This window comes from Haliotis rufescens, unplaced genomic scaffold (genome assembly GCF_023055435.1).
Source record: "Haliotis rufescens isolate VD_foot unplaced genomic scaffold, xgHalRufe1.0.p SCAF_1, whole genome shotgun sequence".
Classification (NCBI taxonomy): domain Eukaryota; kingdom Metazoa; phylum Mollusca; class Gastropoda; order Lepetellida; family Haliotidae; genus Haliotis; species Haliotis rufescens.
In genome coordinates this window covers 82,392,024-82,398,023 of record NW_025963779.1, presented here as the reverse complement: position 1 = coordinate 82,398,023, position 6,000 = coordinate 82,392,024, and the positions used below count along the sequence as shown (strand labels likewise).

Genomic DNA, 6,000 nt, shown 5'->3' with positions numbered 1-6,000 from the left:
TGTTCAAAATAAGAAGAAAAAAAGTTTTCAGGAAAATCGGAATACAAAGTTTTAAACAATTAACAGTTTTGAAAACGCGATGGAGATGTCCTCATATGACATGGTATAATTACCTGGGATTCCTTGACTCGCATATAGGATATACTGAATAATTATGAGTGAAAACATTTTCAAACTGTAAATATATCATTATGTTTAAAAAAGTTTGTTTATTGATAGAGGAATACATTTATGACGCAAGTATATATTTCAAGAAGAAAGATCGAAATTTTGATCAAAGAATTGATATATATGCGATTACGGTTTATACTCAATTCAGGAGTGACACGAATATACCAGATGACATTGACGCATTGGAACCTTCCGTGTCTGGATTGGACTCGCAAGTGACGTCAGAAGATGAGCAAGATCAAGGGAGCTAAGTGATTCAATCCCATGACAGGTAACAATATAGTTGATTAGGTCTCTTCTACTCAATGGGCAATCCCCTTGTTATCATATCTTGCTGCCAAGGTACTTCTCCTTACTCTGTGAAGTATTCTATATACATTTCTCTCACACCTTGGGTTGTGGTGCCTCTCCGGGAAAAACTGCCAAATCTTTTACTCTCATTTAGATGAAGAGGTGGCAAGGAATTCTGTGATATGGAATCCTGGTGAACAAAATTGTGTAAGATAGCAGCTGATTTCACGGCCAGTTTTGTTGTTGCTTGAAGTACCTCCCAAATTGTGTCTTTTAAACAAGATAGGATGCACCCGCGCATACGCAGACGCAGACGCAGACGCAGACGAGGACACTGAGCTCCTGCCCTTACCTGTTCATAAGTTAAAAAAAATAATTGTATATTTCATTGACATACACTTGACATTTAGACCTACATTGTGTCCACCCTCGCTACAGTTTAAGGTAATTGTTTACCCGACAAACAAGTGAGGTACGTCACATCAGACACAACGGTGTCATGATACCCGTACAGACCGGCCCGATTTGTGTGGGTTTTTACAAGACTTGCCAACCGGATAGCGAGATATATTTTACGAGTGAGAGAGTGCGTGAGGTTTTACGCCGCTTTTAGCAATATTCCAGCAATATCACGGCGGGGGACACCACAAATGGGCTTCACACATTGTACCGGGAATCGGGAATCGAACCTAGGTCTTCGGCGTGACGAGCGAAAGCTTTAACCACTAGGCTACCCGAGCGCCCCTATATTTTACGAGCAATGATAACTCCCATACCGACAGTCGAGATGCGCAGTGATTGCACAGTCATACCAGCATACCAGCATCGATTCTGTAGGGGTGGCCACTTCATGTTGCGCCAAAATATAGTTGCGATCCACACATTCAAAAGGCTTATCATATATACAGGGCCGTTGTTTTTTAGGCTATTGTTGGTATTTCAGATCTGACAACCCTCTCAAGACAATGGCCCCAGCCCATGCGGCTTCACTCAATATCCTCACAACCCTTATTTGTTTCGTTGTGGAAAGAAACTAAGATAATATACTGTGTTTTCGATATAGAATAAAGATAGGGACACAACTCGTAATAACCACTGGTGACTATACGATCAAGTCACCAAATTCCAGCCCAGTTCGGCAAACTGGACTTTTAGAGTCAGCTGACTCCCATGCATCGAGAAGAGACCGTCCTTAGCGCTACCTCTGTCGTAAGTCTGTGTTAAAGGACGGGAGTTACGTTCGCCTTTGCGGTACGACTGACGTAAGTCTGTGTTAAAGTATGGGAGTTACGTTCGTCTTTGCGGTACGACTGACGTAGGTCTGTGTTTAAAGTATGGGAGTTACGATTCTCTTAGCGCTACGGCTGTCGTACGTCTACGTTAAAGTATGGGAGTTACAATCGTCTCAGCGCTACGGCTGTCGTACATCTACGTTAAAGTATGGGAGTTACAATCGTCTCAGCGCTACGGCTGTCGTACGTCTACGTTAAAGTATGGGAGTTACAATCGTCTCAGCGCTACGGCTGTCGTACGTCTACGTTAAAGTATGGGAGTTACGATCGTCTCAGCGCTACGGCTGTCGTACGTCTACGTTAAAGTATGGGAGTAACGATCGTCTCAGCATTTCGATTGTTTTTATGGAACGGCGCTCTGGAAAACAATTCTAACCCGGGATCCGCACCATGACACTGTTAGACGTGACATCTCCCATGACACTGTTGGTAGTTTGAGTTACCTTCTGCGGATGGTCGGACCACCATAGGTCAAGTGCCACACAATAACAGAGACTTTGTAACTTGATAACTCGCAGTAATGAATGCGTTACACATTTCAAGTTCGCCGATTACAGGACGTGCCGTTTAGGGATCCATTCACTGCGAGACACTTCAATCCTGTAAATTTCCGCTGTACATATGCAACATCGAGTGGCATTTATGAGTGCGTGGGGTATTTTCACTTAACTTCAAAGTGGTGGTTGAAGAGAAGGGACATTGGTCCCTGCGTTCAGGGAAATTGAACTTTTGTCATTCATAGTGGAGCAGAATGTATGTGCATCGCTGAATGATGTGACAGCACGGCTACGGGTGTGATTCGTTTTATTTGATGACAAGTAGACCGCCTCCGTGGTCTAGTGGTAGAGCGGAAGGTCCGGGGTTCGATCCCCGGCCGCGTCATACCAAAAGACTTTAAAAGATGGTACTTGTTGTTACCCTGTCTGGCGCTCGGCATTAAGGGGCTAAAACAAGGACTGGTCGGCTCGGAGTCAGTATACTGTGTGGGGAATTCATGTTAAACTGCGGCATGGTATCTCAGTGAGCTAGCACTATAAATCGGCATCAGTCCGGACTAGTACAAGCAGCCACACACACGCACACGTACATGCACGTCGCTATATAAGTGCAATAATCGTGGACGCGACGTTTAAAACCCATTTCACCTCACCTTGATGACAAGTAGTGAGTTATATTTTTACACCCTGAAATGCACAGTAACACTCAATAAGAACATTGTAAACTATAACCAAAAACAGTGACAACATGATACGTCATCTGAATAATATTAATATACATATATAGAGGATATGCATACGTCGGAACATGATACGTCATTATAATTATACATTTAGTGTAGTATCACCTCTTCATTAAAATCATTAAAACCAATACTGCAAACTAATACTAAATGCTACACTATGTACTATATACACTATATTCTAATACTGACACTAATAACTAATGCTAATATTAATACCAGTACTAACTCAAACTAAATGACTTACTGGTTAGTTGACACAGTCAAACAAAATCTGTGACTGACACAATAGCAAGATCTGTTTTCGTATCATTTGTGTATTGCAATCAATAAACAACCGTACCTATATACAGTGTATATAGCATTATGTCAGCCTGCAATACTTATATCGGTGAACAAATAAAATTGAAAGGATTTTTTAAGCAAGCCAACGTTCGGACAAGCCGCTCTTACTTAATATTATCCCTTGAGATAGGAAATTGAATATTCAACAATCCAGCAAAGCGTTCATTTTTCAGAACTTATAAGAATATGCTTCATGAGATTCAGGGGGTGGTGTCTGTTCATTATGATCATGATGATCATAGCATAAATTCTTCTGTTGTTCGGAAGAATTGGGACGACCTTGACGACCAACTCTTTCGACGTACTCCCTGTCTGTCAACCTGTTCGGGAGACACAGCAGTATTCCAGCTATACGACGGCGGTCTGTGAATAATCGAGTCTGGACCAGACAATCCAGTTACTGACATCATGAACATCGATCCACGCAATTGGGATACGATGACATGCATCCACCAAGTCAGCGATCCTGACCACCCGATCCCGTTAGTCGCCTCTTACGACAAGCATAGTCGCCTTTTACAGCAAGTATGGGTTGCTGAAGACCTATTCTACCCCGGATCTTCACGAGTCTGGATACGAAATGAAGAATCCAGCCACCTTTTGTAAGGGCCGACCTTCAACCGTCAAGACACAATTCCCCGACCGCTATATTAACTAACACGTCCCATTTTTCTTCTGGAAATATAAATTGTCAATGCAAAAGAAGAACCAGTCTAGATTATTCACCGAACCAGATTCTATTTGGCGTAAGGGCAAAACAGTATGAAAAGTATGTGAAACAGTGATGACACCAGCTGTTCGTAAAAAGGTTAAGCATGTCCTGCCCTGCCGGTAGCACCCGCCATTTGCACTATTTGCATACAAAAATGAGTACTTATTGCCTGACGCCACACAGCAGTATTCGTGCCATGCGACGGCGACCTGTAAACAAACAAGACAACTGAGTGATCAATAGTGCATTTACTGATTTTGGTGAAACTAATAAAAACACATGATCATTTTGTATTGCGTCAGCTGTGTACAAGTGCAGAGATTCTGCTGCTTGTAATTATTAAAGAAAAACGTTTCAGAAACAAAGTGGAGGGTTGTTTTCATTTAAAACTATTTGTCCAGAAACTCTCTGTGTTTACAAATCCGACATGCTGACGCCTTCGTAAAAGACAAAGTAGGTTGTTTTTACAAAGGCACTAATCTGTCTGCTTTAGTGAACCTACATATCCACTGTGCAAGATAAAAGTGATCAATCAATCAACGTGTTATCGGTTGATCCTTTGATCGGTGTTTTATTATATTGACCTTTACTCTCTTGCTGCGTTCTCACATGCATATTACATAACAGGTAGTCTGCACATCAGACCTGGATTTATAACCCAATCCTAGATTGAATAATTACCCCAGACAGAAATGCCAAATGTGAACCGCTGATTGCTATAGATCACTGACACCCTCAGAGACAGGGGAGAACGTTGTAGTTATTTGTAATAGTGTTTGCCAGGTAATCTGAGTGGTTCTACCACTAATTATACCTGTGATACAGTCACTAAGTGAGCGTCAGGCGAATGACGACAAATTCAAAGGTGTAGGATAAGAAGAAGAGTAGTAATTGTTGTATTTTATGCATATTGCCTGAAAAATAAGAGTCGTTGCTGTTTTAAGTAGATTAACTTAACTTCATTGTTGCAAAACTAATACGTACCCGTGTTTGCTGTATAGCAAAGTACATAACTGAACATATACACATTCACTTTAATGGAGGTTTCTTATTTTGCCCGCCCATACGAAATTTTTCAGATGTAGAAACGTGGTCCGTCCGTTGCGTTTCGTGTCCGGAACATAAGTCATAAACCATTCAGTATTTTTTAAATGGGGTTTTATTTACGTGCCCCCTTTAAAAAATGACTTTTCGCTTCTGTTACACAAAGATCTTAGAACATCTCATTACGCCAGAACGAGAATTTCGGTAACTTTGACCGATGAAATTACTGTCGAGATTAGCCAATGAGAAAGCAACTTTCTCGAGCTTTAGGAACTAGTTTCAAAATGGCGACTTTCTTTTAAGACTAGGCTTTGAAACATATTTTGAAAATGTTCTCGATTTAACAATGAAGACTGAAAAAAGTAATAGAATGTCTGATAGGTGGCCGAGATAGTATGGCAGTACTTTCCATCATGATTGCATAGTGTCATGTGTCCACTTCCAAAATGAAACAATAAGTTTACCCAGAAATCTACACGCAAAAGAATTAAGTGTGTGTGTAGCTAACAAACAACAAAGAAAATGGTGCAACATTCAATGGCAGTACAATTACAATGGCAGTATAAAATACAATAGCAGTAGTGATAGCTAAACGTCAGTGATAATAATGTTCACCTAGCAGCAACAGTGGTCAAGCTTCCAAAAAAGGACTAGGCAGGATATCCTGCATGAAAACGTGATGTTCACACGACCGCTGGTCTTGATGTAATGTGAGATGTGAGATGCCCCCTTATATATTCTAAGTTCATCCTGGGAGGTTCTCTACAGTGCACTTGTCATTGACACCACAATGTTGATGCTTCCATAATCAATACACGGAAGTAAATATCTATAAGGGGCGTATTATGAGACTCATCTCGGGTGTTTAGGATCTGCTACCCTAACTCAGAATCAGTTGTCACAAG

General features: G+C 41.2%; 1 protein-coding gene across 1 annotated transcript in view; it reads left to right on the top strand.

Moving 5' to 3' along the window:
- Positions 1 to 321: 321 nt before the first annotated feature.
- LOC124136903 overlaps positions 322 to 6,000 on the top strand; it is a 32,275-nt gene continuing 26,596 nt past the window's right edge. Inside the window, exon 1 of the mRNA XM_048402356.1 lies at positions 322 to 442. The gene's annotated coding sequence lies outside the window, so the exon portion shown is untranslated. The remainder of the gene's footprint in view (positions 443 to 6,000) is intronic.